Source organism: Herpailurus yagouaroundi, unplaced genomic scaffold (assembly GCF_014898765.1).
Source record: "Herpailurus yagouaroundi ecotype Mexico unplaced genomic scaffold, PumYag 160, whole genome shotgun sequence".
NCBI classification, from domain to species: Eukaryota; Metazoa; Chordata; class Mammalia; order Carnivora; family Felidae; genus Herpailurus; species Herpailurus yagouaroundi.
The window spans coordinates 29,623,443-29,639,402 of NW_024412401.1; the positions used below are offsets into that span (position 1 = coordinate 29,623,443).

The following is a 15,960-nucleotide window of genomic DNA, read 5'->3' on the forward strand; positions in this document are numbered from 1 at the left end:
TTAAAATCGAATTCTAGAAGTGAAATGATGTGGCCAAAAACAGTGAAGATTTTTATGAATCTAAAAGATAGTACTAGTTTATGCTCCCACCACTATTACAGTACTGCTGATTTTTCTCTTGCTCTTGTCATCAATGATGCTTTCAATAGTTTGGGATTTTTTTTTTTTTTTTGGTAATCTAAAGGGCTTAAAATAGTATCTCATCATGCCTTTTAGTGGAATTTTTAACTACTATAATATTTAACTTTTGTTGTGACTTAAATAGCTGTATTGTCTTTTATATGTGTTGTATATTCATGTCTTCTACCCATATTTCTATTAAGTGTTTTATATTTTCTAAAATCACTGTTTATATGATATTTATTATATATATACTCAATTACTCAATGAAGCCAAGAGTAAGAATTTCTATGAATATAAAAATGCCCAAGATGCAGTCTCTACCTGTCCTATAGGTAGTAATAAAAATATCCATGTAATCAGATGATTTCAATAAAAGGTCGTAATGCTGCAATTAAAATGATGGTTTATGGGCACCTGAGTGGCTCAGTGGTTAAGTGTCTGACTATTGATTTCAGCTCATGTCCTGAATTATCCTACAGTCCTAAGATCGACCTGCAGATAGGACTCTGTGTTGGGAGTAGAGCCTGCTTGAGATTCTCTATCTCCCTCTCCCTCTGCTTTTCCCCCACTCTCTTTCTCTCAAAAATAGAAAATAAAATAAAATGATGGTTTAATGTGCTATGGAAGTATAAGTGACAAGTAACTCAGAATCAAGACACAGTTGCCAGGAGAGGTGATACCTGAACTTTTTGAGTGGGATTTTGAGAGGTAAATAATATGAGGAAGGACATCCAGGAAGAAGAAACAATAACACCATGGTATAAGACAAGAAATGGCATGATGAAGGCAGGGAAATAAAAATAATGCAGCATCACAAGATAAATATAAACAGAGAGGCATATGGGGGCTGGTGGAAGATGAAACTAAACAGACCAAAGCAAAGATGACCTCATATGCCATACATATCAATCAGGGATTAGTTACAAATGATAGAATACACTCTGAATGGGAAAAAAATATTTCATTTATTATTATTAAATAATAGAATGGAAGTGTTTCTATGCAATAATTCCTTCCCAGAATTGTCAGGAAATTTAAGTTTTCCAAGTCAAAAAATCCTAATTAAATGAGAATTGGAAAAATAGAAAAGTCTTTTAAAATAAATTTCCTGAATGGAAAAACCCTGTAGAGGCTGAAGTATTAAATAAAGCATATCGGTATTATAGTGATAACATGTATGCCTAGCAATTTGAACATATGGATACATCAAAACATATGACTTGTTTTTCTTATCTTCAGAATTTATTCTGCAACACTGACAGGGAAAAAACTATCTTCATCTTCTCTTCTGAGGAGAAAGATGCATATTAAAATTTCTACTTTCAGGGCATCTGGGTGGCTCAGTTTGGTTGAGCATCTGATTTGCTCAGGTCATGATCTCACCGTTTGTGAGTTAAAGCCCCACACCAGGTTGACTGCTGTCAGTGCAGAGCCTGTTTTGGATTTTCTGTCCCTCTCTCTCTCTCTGCCCCTCCCCCACTTGTTCATTTTCTCTCTCTCTCTCTCAAAATTAAATAAGACATTAGAAAAGATACAATATAATTTCTACTTTCTTTAATTAAGTAGATTCAAAAGTTTAAAGTCTGATAGAAGACTAGGCCCTATGTCAGTCATCCCAGAGAGCTTATGGAAGCATTTTGATTTAAGCTAAAAACAAACAAACAAACAAACAAAAACAAAAACAAAAGTAGAGTCTGAGTATCCAAAATGGCCTGTGGGTCAAACACAATATGCTTGACTCTAGAGGTTTTCTACATACCAGGAATTCTTCAGGAAATAAAAGTCTGTTGAGTGTGTTTATGGAAACTAATAGGTTTTTATGTTTGTTTGTTTGTTTGTTTGTTTGTTTGTTTGTTTTGAGAGAGAGAGAGCAGCCAAGCTGGGGAGGGGCAGAGAGAGAGGGAGAGAGAGAATTGCAAGCACACTCTGTGTGTTCAATTGCAAGCACACAGCCCAATGCAGGGCTCCAGCTCAGGAAGTGGGAGAGAAGACCTGAGCTGAAATCAAGAGTCTGACACTTAACCAAGTGAGCCACCCAAACACCCCACTAATAGGTTTTTACAGCCTATTTCACTAGGGTGTGATTCTAATACATCAATAGTCTCAACCTTTGCCATCAGATTTAATCTGTGCATATCTAGGATGGAAGTTAAAGGGACTTAAGTAGAGTTCATGACTGTTTGATATTCCTGCCATTAAAATTAAAAACTGAACTTGGAAAAGTGACATTAATATACCCAAATACCACAAGCATTTAACTCTTATTTGCCTATGTAAAATATGTTAATCTCTAACATCTTCTAACTTTACTGTTCCATCAATATAAAATTTATCCAGCCTAATGGATTTCCTAGAATGTGGCTTACTCTTGAACACACTTTCTCATTCCTGTTGGCCTGTAAATTAGAAATGTTCTTCAGATAGAGTAAAAATTTGAGGAGGAAGCCAAGCAAAATCAAGATAATATCACATCCTGTGTGACATCCCCCCAAATCTACCTTCTCAGATCACTAAGGTGACAAAGGTATTAGTAAGAGAGACAAGACATCAATGCAGGTCCACACTAGAAATCAAGAACTTAGATACTCTTCTAAGTTTTGGAAAAGTATTGGAATGATCTCAGGATATCAAAAAGCCTGGCTTCTCCTAAATGGGCATGGATATGATGCCATCTAACCCAACACTTGTCCACATTATTGTCTAGACCAATAGACTGATTTTTCCAACCCAGTTTTAATTTTGCAAAATTTTCTTTATGCTAGAGCTAACATGTAAGCTGAAACAAAGAAAGAAGATAAAATAAGGACGTTCCGATTGATTGCATAGGCTCCATCCTTAAGGAATTTACCAGTTTCCCTCAATAGTCCCAAATGCCCGCACACTTAGTTCCACAGGAAAGATATTCTCCAAGAAAATAGTATCTCCAATGACTTAGGAGGATTTTGAGATTAATGTGAAACTACAACACAAGGCTCTCCACTGGGGAATGTGGGTGCAGTTTTGAGGATTTTTCTGTTTTGCTTTTCTCACAACAGAGAACTTATTTTTTGAAGCATTTGATGAAGTGATGCATATGAAATAGGACTATGTATGAAGGGGAACATAAAAAGACATATAGTACCCAATTCCAACATTGAAGTATATACAGAACACAAAAGATATTGTTCAAAACGCTTGAAACCCATCTCCTAGTGTTAGAGTAATAGGTGACCTCTTTATTTCCCTCACCCTACTGTCTGTATCTTGCAAATTCTCTATAGTGAGCATGCCATAATATTGAAATGCTGTATGTCATTATGAAAAATTGCTAAATAATATACAAAAGTGAAAAAAAAAGTAAAAGTAACCAAACTTCCAACATAATTCTAAAGTTTCAACGAAGTCCAATGTGTTCACAGTCCAATCACCTTTTCCTTTAACTTGCTAAACAAGCTGCTATGAAGCTGCCTCCTTCACATCCTTGTTTCTGAGACTGTAGATTAAAGGATTCATCATTGGAGTCATCGCCCCATAGAACATGGATATCAGTTTGTCAGTAGCATTGAAATCATCTGAATTAAGTGTCTCTTTAGACTTGAGCTTCATGTACATGAAGAGAATGGTTCTGTAGAATATTATTACCACAGTCAGATGGGCTGAGCAGGTGTACAATACTTTGTTTCTCCCCTTATAAAAGCAAATATGAGGATGCTGACAATGATTAACGTGTAAAAGATAATGATTATTAACAGTCAATATACAGTGTTGTGACCATGAGCCTGATGAACTCACTGCCTGAGATGTCAACACAGGCCAGTTTCATGATAGCAAGAAGTTCACAGGAGAAATGATTGATGACATTATTCCTACAGAAGGTCAATTGTACCACAAATGCAGTTTGTACTGCAGAGTTGATAACCCCAGCAAACCAGGACCCAGCTGCCATGGGCACATATGAATCCTTGCTCATAATGAGAGGATATCTTATAGGGTTTCAGGTAGCCACATACTAGTCTGTGCTGCAGAAAAAGCTATGGGGACTCTACCTATAGTTTCCCCAGATTTTCCTCTTCCCAGCCCTACCCTGCATTGGTAAAACTGTAGATTTAGTCCACATTACTTCACTCAGTCCTCACTGGAAGCCTCTTGTCAGTGCCCTGGATAATTAAGAGGTTCTTTATGCAGAACATATAGACACAGATTTCTTATGTTTTCTGTCTGGATTAAGCCTGTCTATGGCCAGCAATGACCTCAGGGCTAGCATCCCACATCTATGACCCTTATGCTTACAAGGCCAGTTACTAGCAATCTGACCTTGGGCAATTAACTTTTATGTCTCAGAATGCTCACCTATAATTAACAGTCTCATTGTGGTGTTCTTGGGAGAATAAATAAAATAGTGCATATAAGGCACCCAGCATATAATAAGCACTATTTTGGCTTCCTTCATCTTTCTTGACTTATTTTTTCAAATTCTTTTACATATCCATCCCAAATTTCACGCTCCTACAAGAGTCACTTTAAATTTTTATCAATCAGGAGAACCTGGGTGGCACAGTCAGTAAAGCGACCACCTCTTGATTTTGGCTCAGGTCATTTCTCATGCTTCAGGAGTTTGAGCCCCACATCAGGCTCTGCATTGACAGTGCAGAGCCTGCTAGAGATTTTTCCTCTCTCTCTGCCTCTCCCCTGCTTGAAGTCTCCCTGTCTCTCTCAAAATAAATAAATAAGTAAACTTTTTTAAAAAATACATTTTGGGGGCGCATGGGTGGCTCAGTCAGTTAAACGTCTGACTTTGGCTCAGGTCACCATCTCGTGGTTTGTGAGTTCAAGCCCCGCATCAGGCTCTGTGCTGACAGCTCAGAGCCTGGAGCCTGCTTCAGATTCTGTGTCTCCCTCTCTCTCTGTCCCTCCCCCACTTGTGCTCTGTCTCTGTCTATCAAAAATAAATAAAATGTAAAAACAAAAAAATTTTAAATACATTTTTATCAGAGAGGAGCCAAGATGGCAGAACAACTTGTGTGTCTTGTGTGCATGAATACAGCCAGACCAACACTAAATCATCCTGCACAGCTAGAAAACTAATCTGAGGATTACACAACACTATGAACAACCTGAACCACACAATTCAGCAGGTACACAACTCAGAGAGGCGAACTGGGGGAGAGAGAAGCTGCAGAGGGCAGGGAGTCTCTTTTACATGTGGAGAAAGGATAGAGATGGGGGGGGAGCATACGGGCAAAGCACTCTCCCCAAAAGCAGCTGGAGAGAAAGTGGAAAAATGGAAACAGTTTTTTTTCCACTAAACTAAACTAAAAAGGGAGAAAGGAGAAAGGAGAAAGGGGAGGGTTTAAATTCCCTCCTTTAAGACTCTATAAACAGGGGGAGTGCAGAGTCTGAAACTCCACAGCTCCATACCTGGCGGTGCTCTGGTGGGAAGGGTGAATCCGCAGGAGCAGAGTGGAGTCTGGGGTTCTTCAGGCCACACAGGGAGAGGTGGTTCCCCTGCTGGGAGGACACCTGGTAGAGGCTATGTGGGTCCCCAAAGGCAAGGCCCCAGTGGACCCGGGAGAACAACCATGTTTGCTGGTGCTGGAACAGTTTTGTTAAAAGTGAACCCTACTGCCAGACACGTGTTGTGTTTTTCCATAATCCCTGAAACACTGCTGCTACACTATCTCGTGAACTTTTTCTGGGGCTCGCTGGCACCCAGCACAGTCTCTGGGCATTGGCAGCCGCACAGTCTCGCAAACGTTCCTGGGTGAGGCCAGCACCTGGCCATTGCTCAGTGAGACCCTCCTGCAGAGGGGCAGAACGGGTCAAAGCCACAGTCGCTCAGAAGTAAGGAATCAGGAAAAACAGCCGCATCTGAGACAAAGCTCAGGACGGCGGTGCTGCTTGGGGCTTGGTCACAGACTGTGTAAACGTGGGGAGTGGACAGAAGCCAAAGACAAAGGATGGGTGCGTTATTGCTGATTGGGGGAGAACAGAGTTCCAATACTAGAGACTGGGTAGCTGGGTGACGCCATTTTCACCGCTCCCACGCATGCACATGCACACCTACAAGCACCACAACAATCCACCCTAGTAAGCTAAGCAGCACCATCTAGTGGAGAACGGAGCAGTTACATTAAGCCCCACCTAACTGGGCCAACCTCGCTTGTAAGGAATACAAGTCTCTCTGCCTGCTTAGTTTATGGACTATAAAGCACTTCATAGTTTGACTTCTAGGGGAAAATGAAGTAATTTCAGTCACATTTCAATCTATTCGCCAGTCCATCTATTTAATTTTCTTTTTCTTTGTTGTTTTTTTCTTTCTTTTTTCTCTCTTTCTTGAATACAGAAAGACAAAAAATTCATTTTTATTTTCAATTTTTATTAAAAATATTTTAAATTCTTTTCACTATATTTTTTTACTTTTGTGTAAATTTTTTCAAATTCTATTTTACTTCCACCATTTCATTTAAGTCTACTTCAGTGTATTCATTTTTTCAAATTTTCAAATGGTTTTCTTTTTTTTCTTTCCCCTTTTTTATCTATCAAGACCCTTTCAACACCCAGACCAAAACACACCTAGAATCTAACATCACTTATTCAATTTTGTGTGTTTTTTTTTAATTTTTAAAATTATAATTTTTTTTAATTTTAATTTTTTTTAATTTTAATTTTTTTTAATTTTAATTTTTTTGTACATTAATTCCTTTTCTCCCTTCAAAATTACGAAATGAGGTATTCACCCCAAAAGGAAGAGCAGGAAGAAACGACAGCCAGGGACTTACCCAATACAGATACAACCAAGATGTCTGAATCAGAATTTAGACCGTGAAAATGAGAATACTAGCTGGAGTTGAAAATAGATTAGAATCCCTTTCTGCAGAGATAAAAGAAGTAAAAGCTAGTCTGGATGAAATAAAAAATGGTATAACTGAGCTGCAATCTCGGATGGATGCTGTGGCGGCAAGGATAGATGAGGCAGAACAGAGAATCAGCAACATGGAGAACAAACTTATGGAGAATAATGAAGCAGAAAAGAAAAGAGAGGGAAATTAAGGCAAAAGAGGACGATTTAACATTTAGAGAAATCCATGACTCATTAAAAAGGAACAACGTCAGGGGCGCCTGGGTGGCTCAGTCAGTTAAGCATCCGACTTCAGCTCAGGTCATGATCTCACAGTTCATGGGTTCGAGCCCTTCATCCAGCTCTGTGCTGACAGCTTAGAGACTGGAGCCTGCTTCTGATTCTGTATCTCCCTCTCTCTCTGCCCCTCCCCTGCTCACACTGTCTCTCTCAAATAAATAAATGCAAAAAAAAAAAAATTAAAACAAACAACAACAACAAAAAAAACCAGGAACAACGTCAGAATCATAGGGGGTCCCAGAAGAGGAAGAGAGAGAAATAGGGGTAGAAGGGTTATGTGAGCAAATCATAGTGGAAAACTTTCCTAACCTGGGAAAAGATACAGACATCAAAATCCAGGAAGCACAAAGGACCCCATTAGATTCAACAAAAACTGACCATCAACAAGGTGTATCACAGTCAAATTCACAAAATACTCATGCAAGGAAAGAATCATGAAAGCAGCAAGGGAAAAAAAATTTCCTTAACCTACAAGGGAAGACAGATCAGGTTTGCAGCAGACCTATCCACAGAAACTTGGCAGGCCAGAAAGGAGTGGCAAGATATATTCAATGTGCTGAATCAGAAAAAAATGCAGCCAAGAATTCTTTATCCAGCAAGGCTCTCATTCAAAATAGAAGGAGAGATAAAACCTTTCGCAGACAAACAAAAATTAAAGGAGTTTGTGACCACTAAACTGGCCCTGCATGAAATTTTAAGGGGGACTCTCAGAGGGGAGAAAAGATGAAAAGATAGATAGATAGATAGATAGATAGATAGATAGATACCCAAAGCAACAAAAACTAGAAAGAACCAGAGAACACCACCAGAAACCCCAACTCTAAAACAACATAATGGCAATAAATTCATCTTTCAGTACTCACTCTAAATGTCAATGGACTCAATGCTCCAATCAAAAGACATAGGGTAGGGGCATCTGGGTGGCTCAGTGGGTGGGCATCCAACTTTGGCTCAGGTCATGATCTCATAGTCTGTGCATTCAAGTCCCGCATCAGGCTCTGTGCTGACAGCTCAGAGCCTGGAGCCTGCTTTGGATTCTGTGTCTCCCCCTCTCCCTGCCCCTTCCCTGCTCACACTCTGTCTCTTAAAAATAAATAAATCTTGAAAAAAAATTTTTAATAAGTAAATAAAGACATAGGGTAACAGAATGAATAAGAAAACAAGATCCATCTATATGCTGTTTACAACAGACCAACTTTAGACCTAAAGACACCTTCAGATTGAAAGTAATCTTTCACAATCTTTCACAATCTATCACACTAATGGCCAACAAAAGAAAGCCAGAGTAGCCACACTTATATCAGACAATCTAGACTTTAAAATAAAGACTGTATCAAGAGATGCAGAAGGGCATTATTATATCATAATCAAGGGGTCTATCCACCAAGAAGACCTAACAATTGTAAATATTTATGCACCAAATGTGGCACACCCAATTATATAAATCAATTAATCACAAACATAAAGAAATTCATTGATAGTAATAACATAATAGTAGGGTATTTCAACACCCCACTCACACCAATGGACAGATCATCTAATCAAAAAAACTAACAAGGTAACAATGGCTTTGAATGACACACTGGACTTAATAGATGGACTTAATAGATATATTCAGAACATTTCATCCTAAAGCAGCAGAATATACATTCTTCTCCAGTGCACATGGAACATTCTACAGAATAGACCATATCTTGGGACACAAATAAGCTCTAAGTAAGTACAAAAAGATTGAGATTTTACCATGAATATTTTCAGACCACAATGCTATGAAACTCGAAATCAACCACAAGAAAAAATTTGGAAAGGTAACAAATACTTGGAGACTGAAGAACATCCTAGTAAAGAATGAATGGGCTAACCAAGAAGTTAAAGAAGAAATTTAAAAAGTATATGGAAGTCAATGAAAATGATAGCACCACAACCCAAAACCTCTGGGATGCAGCAAAGGCAGTCATCAGAGGAAAGTATATAGCAATCCAGGCCTTCCTAAAGAAGGAAGAAAGATCTCAGATACACAACCTAACCTTATGCCTTAATGAGCTGGAAAAAGAACAGCAAATAAAACCCCAAACCAGCAGAAGACCGGAAATAAAGATTAGAGCAGAAATTGATGCTATCAAAACCAAAAAAAAAAAAAAAAACAGTAGAACAGATCAATGAAACCAGAAGCTGGTTCATTGAAAGAATTAATAAAATTGGCAAACCATTAGCCAGTTTGATCAAAAAGAAAAAGGACCCAAATAAATAAAATCAAGAATGAAAGAAGAGAGATCACAACCAACACAGCAGAAATAAAAACAATAATAAGAGACTATTATGAGCAATTATACTCCAATAAAACGGGCAATCTGGAAGAAATGGGCAAATTCCTAGAAACATATACACTATCAAAACAGAAACAGGAAGAAATAGAAAATCTGAGCAGACCCATAACCAGTAAAGAAATCGAATTAGTAATCAAAAATCTCCCAAAAACCAAGAGTCTGGGTCAGATTGCTTTCCAGGGGAATTCTACCAAACATTTAAGGAAGAGTTAACACCTACTTTCTTGAAGGTGTTCCGAAAAATAGAAATGGAAGGAAAACTTCCAAACTCTTTCTATGAAGCCAGCATTACCTTGATTCCAAAACCAGACAGAGACCCCACTAAAAAGGAGAACTATAGACCAATTTCCCTGATGAACATGGATGCAAAAATCCTAAAGAAGATACTAGCCAACCAGATCCAACAATACATTAAAAAAAATATTCACGGGGCACCTGGGTGGCTGAGTCGGTTAAGCGTCCAACTTCGGCTCAGGTCATCATCTCACGGTCCATGAGTTCGAGCCTGCGTTGGGCTCTGTGTTGACAGCTCAGAGCCTGGAGCCTGCTTCAGATTCTGTGTCTCCCTCTCTCTCTGGCCCTCCCCCGTTCATGCTCTGTCTCTCTCTGTCTCAAAAATAAATAAACATTAAAAAAAATTTTTTTTAAATATTCACCACAACCAAGTGGGATTTATACCTGGGATGCAGGGCTGGTTCAATATCCACAAAACAATCATTGTGAATCATCACATCAATAAAAGAAAGGGCAAAAACCATATGATTCTCTCAATAGATGCACAAAAAGCATTTGACAAAATACAGCATTCTTTCTTGATAAAAACTCTCAGAAAAGTAGAGATAGAAAGATCATACCCCAAGATCAAAAAAGCCATATATGAATGACCCAACACTAATATCATCCTCAGTGGGGAAAAACTGAGAACCTTCCCCTATTGGCTCTGCAATCAGACAACACATGGAAATAAAAGGATCCAAACAGGCCAGGAGGAGGTGAAACTTTCACTCTTCGCAGATGACATGATACTCTAATGTAAAACCCAAAAGATTACATGCAGATGACATGATACTCTATATGTAAAACCCAAAAGAACTGATCCATGAATTCAGCAAAGTTTCAGGATATAAAATCAATGCACAGAAATCAGTTGCATTCCTATATACCAACAATGAAGCAACACAAAGAGAAATCAAGGAATCAATCGCATTTAAAATTGTGCCAAAAACCATAAAATACCTAGGAATAAATCTAACCAAAGTGGTGAAAAATCTATACACTGAAAATAATAGAGAGCTTATGAAAGAAATTGAAGAAGACACAAAGAAATGGAAAAAGATTCCATGCTGCTGGATAGGAAGAACAAATATTGTTAAAATGTCGATACTACCCAAAGCAGTCTACATATTCAGTGCAATCCCTATCAAAATAACACCAGCATTCTTCACAGAGATAGAACAAACAATCCTAAAATTTGTATGGAACCAGGAAAGACCCCAAATAGCCAAAGCAATCTTGAAAAAGAAAACGAAAGCAGGAGGCATCACATTCTCGGACTTCAAGCTATACTACAAAGCTGTAATCATCAAGACAGTATGGTACTGGCACAAGAACAGACACTCAGATCAATGGAACAGAATAGAGAACCCAGAAATGGACCCACAAACGTATGGCCAACTAATCTTTGACAAAGCAGGGAAGAATATCCAATGGAATAAAGACAGTCTCTTCAGCAAGTGGTGCTGGGAAAACGGGACAGCAACATGCAGAAGAATGAACCTGGACCACTTTCTTACACCATACACAAAAATAAACTCAAAATGGATGAAATACCTCAATGTAAGACAGGAAGCCATCAAAATCCTCAAGGAGACAGCAGGCAAAAACCTCTTTGATCTTTCCCACAGCAACTTCTTACTCAACACGTCTCTGGAGGCAAAGGAAACAAAAGCAAAAATGAACTATGGGACCTTATCAAAATAAAAATCTTTTGCACAGCAAAGGAAACAATCAGCAAAACTAAAAGGCAACTGACAGAATGGTGGAAGATATTTGCAAATGACATATCAGATAAAGGGTTAGTATCCAAAACCTACAAAGAACTTATCAAACTCAACACCCAAAAAAACAAATAATCCAGTGAAGAAACGGGCAAAAGACATGAATAGACACTTCTCCAAGGAAGACATTCAGATGGCCAACTGACACATGAAAAAAAATGCTCAACATCACTCATCATCATGGAAATACAAATCAAAACCACAATGAGATACCACCTCATACCTGTCAGAATGGCTAACATTAACAACTCATGCAACAACAGATGCTGGCAGGGATGCAGAGAAAGAGGATCTCTTTTGCACTGCTGGTGGGAATGCAAGCTGGTGCAGCCACTCTGGAAAACAGTATGGAGGTTCCTCAAAAAACTAAATATAGAATTACCCTAAGACCCAGCAATTGCACTACTAGGCATTTATCCACGGGATACAGGTATGCTGTTTCAAAGGGACACATGCACCCCCATGTGTATAGCAGCACTATCAACAATAGCCAAAGTATGGAAAGAGCCCAAATGTCCATCGATGGATGAATGGATAAAGAAGATTGGTATATATACAATGGAGTATTACTCAGCAATCAAAAAGAATGAAATCTTGCCATGTGCAACTACGTGGATGGACCTGGAGGGTATTTTGCTAAGTGAAATTAGTCAGTCAGAGAAAGACAAAAATCATATGACATCACTCATATGAGGACTTTAAGAAACAAAACAGATGAACATAAGGGAAGGGAACCAAAAATAATATAAAAACAGGGAGGGGGACAAAACAGAAGAGACTCATAAATATGGAGAACAAACTGAGGGTTGCTGGAGGGATTGCAGAAGGGGGGATGGGCTAAATGGGTAAGGGGCATTAAGGAATCTATTCCTGAAATCATTGTTTCACTATATGCTAACTAATTTGGATGTAAATTTTAAAAACTAAAAAATAAAATTTAAAAAAAAGAAAAAAATTAATAAACTTAAAATACCTGCCTATGACAACTGGACTTGTCACTTTCTTTTGTTTTAAGTTTATTTATTTATTTTGAGAGAGAGAGAGAGAGAGAGAGAGAGCAGAGGAGGGCCAGAAAGAGAAGGAGAAAGAGAGAGAGAGAGAGAGAGAGAGAGAGAGAGAGAGAGAGAGAAGAAGCCCAAGTGTGGGTCTCGAGTCCATGAACCATGAGATCATGAACCGAGCTGAAATCAGGAGTCAGACATTCAAGCAGACACTCTGGAGGAGTTGTGGGAGGGGGGATTGGCTAAATAGGTAAGGGGCATTAAAGAATCTACTCCTGAAATCATTGTTTCACTATATGCTAACTAATTTGGATGTAAATTTTTAAAAATAAAAAATTAAATAAAAAAATAGTATTAATATTAATAGTACTACTAAGAATAATACCATCCTAACAAACATCATTGATGGTATTTTACTTTGGGAATCTACTATAATTAAAATTTTAAATAAATTAATTTCTTTTAGGCTAACATTTCTTAAAATAAAATGTTCTTATGCCTGAAAAAAAAAGAAAAAGAATTTTCTCCAAGCTCTGGAAGGCAATTTAAATATTTCTTTCTCTTATGGATTTATGCACTTTTATAAGCCATAGCTTTAAATTGATTCAGGAGAACGACTTTCAAAACTTTTGAAAAGTTCAAGAATAATCCCTTAACGACTTAATTATATTACATCCATACTGTATTACAAATAGCCAGTCAGGAATCTTGAGGATGTGTCTTATACCATTCTCTATAATCATATACTGTTGAAATCCTTAATCCAAATATATTCCAGTTGCTGGTCCATACCTTTGTTCATCCTACCATGTCTTATTGATAATATAGTAGAAAGACCTCACTTAGCTACATTATCTCTTAGTTATTAATAGCAAGAGTAAAAACTTACAAATTTCTAGGCACTGTTATAAGAATTTATATATATTAAGTTAATTTGTTAAATTAATGAGTGAAGAGAAAACGTGTTTCATTGTACAAAATAATCTAAAAATTATTAAGTTGAAAATCAGAATTTACTGGTGCTTATGCATGCCATTTTGAAATTCACAAGAAATTCAGAAAATCTGCAACCATACAGTGAAAACCTAGAAGCCATCAAGCTATTCAGTTTTCTTATTGTAAGTCTACCACCTAATTTGTAACTGAATCCCACTCCATACTGTAAGCATCTCCAAAGAATTTGCCTAAATAGATATATACCTATCCCCCACACTAATTGGCATAAAATCACCACCTATCTAATTTTTTTTAATGTTTATTTATTTTTGAGAGAGATAGAGACAGAATGCGAGTAGGTTAGGGGCAGAGAGAGAGAGGGAGACACAGAATCTGAAGCAGGCTCCAGGCTCTGAGCTGTCAGCACAGAGCCCGACATGGGGCTTGAACTCACGAACTGTGAGATCATGACCTGAGCCGAAGTCGGACACCAACTGACTGAGCCACCCAGGTGCCCCACCACCTATCTAATTTAAACAATTAGGAGGTAATGGTGAAAACATGTATAAAATCCCAGGTACTCTCAGCCATCTTCTACTTTTGAAGGGGGTGCTCTCCTTTCCTTGAAATGCTTCACCCAAACAATGAATACAATTTGTTCACCACAAAACCACTATCCCAGGTAAAAAAGACTTTGACTACAAGTATAATGACAGAGGGGAAAAATAACAGAAATGAACAGTAAACAAGTTAAAACTGAGTACCCAACATCAATGTTTCTGAAGTTCATTGGGCTGACCACAAGGAATTGCTTCCTGGACATACCTTCTTAGGTACTGGTCTGCCACCACGTGACTAAGCTTCCTTCCCAAGAGCAGAGCTCTTTACCCAGTCTTTCCTTTCTTACACTGAAATTGTGGCAGAGGTAGCGTCCCTCCCTAAGGAATTTGGTGGAGGCATCCTCAGAACAAGGGAAAGTAGCATGATGCAATCAACTCCTGTACTGTGTATGCACAGCTCTGTCACGAGTTTGTAACTTGGACTGTGTCTGATCAGACTATATGTGTCACCATATATGGGAGACAAAGAAGTAGAAATTGCATAAAAAGCTATACTCCACTGCACTTGGGGCTCACTTTTTCATTTCGAACCCACTGAGCCCAAGCTGGCACAATGAATAAAGTTGCTTCCTGGACAAAGGAAGCCTTGGTGTCCCGTCTCTCTATGCGAGAATCCTGCTGTATCTCTTGGGGGCTCCCGTCTGGGATTTGGAGATGGTGCATTCCCACCTCCTTTGTCACCAGGGTGCGAACCTCCGAGCACGGGGAGAAGCAACCTCGCCTGGCACCAGTGCACTGCCTGATCCATAGGAGACTAGCCCCTCCCAGTGCGATGGGGCAAGGGTCTGGAAGCACTCTGGAACTTAGTAAGGCCCAGGAAGAGCTTAGGGAGCACCACCCCACAAACTGGTAAGAACCCAGGTTCATTTTGGTAGACCTGCCCCTAAGAGGCAGAAGAGGAACCTGATCACTTCCCAGAGTTACCCTGAGTATTTCTATAAGAAGTAAGGAACAAAAGGGGCACCTGGGTGGCTCAGTCGGTTAAGCGGCCGACTTTGGCTCAGGTCATGATTTCGCGGTCTGTGAGTTCGAGCCCCACATCGGGCTTTGTGCTGACAGCTCAGAGCCTAGAGCCTGTTTCAGATTCTGTGTCTCCCTCTCTCTGACCCTCCCCTGTTTATGCTCTGTCTCTCTGTCTCAAAAATAAATAAACGTTAAAAAAAAATAAAAAAAAAAAGAAGTAAGGAATGAAACCTTAAGGATCTGGGCATTGGGTGGCAGGTTGGAGTCACTATGTGACCCTGTGTGAATGAAATGGACAGCAGAAAGGCTCCGACCTGACCAAGGGGTCAAAGCCAGTGCTGAGTCCCGATCAGTGGTTCCATGGCGACCTCATATGGCTTAAGGTGGCATCAGACTTCCTCAGGAGTCTGATTTGGGTCAGGGCTTAATACTGAACCTACCAATGCTAAGAGGCGCCTGAAGTATCTCCTGGAAGATGGAGAGTCTTGGCCTCCTGAAGGAGGTGTTCAGTACAGTACTGTCTTAAAGTTAGATCTATATTATAAAAGAAAAGCTCCTTATGTAAGAGTTGTAAGGTGTCAACCTCCTGGCCCCTTTAAGGGACCGAGAAAGGCAAGAACTTGCAGACTTGCCCTCTGATGCCTCTTCTCAAGAAAAGCCACCTGTTAGACCCTCAAGCCCTCCTTATCCAGGACTGTGAGGGATGAAAAATCTTCCCCCTAAAAGGAAGGCACATTCAATGTATCTATTGACTAAAATGCCTCATGGTGAGTTTGGCCCCAAGAAGGTTCCATTTTCCTTGCAAGATTCTAAGCA

General features: G+C 39.0%; 1 pseudogene; it reads right to left on the bottom strand.

Moving 5' to 3' along the window:
- Positions 1 to 596: 596 nt before the first annotated feature.
- Positions 597 to 15,048, bottom strand: LOC121034336 (olfactory receptor 13C2-like; annotated as a pseudogene).
- Between the last annotated feature and the right edge of the window lie 912 nt (positions 15,049 to 15,960).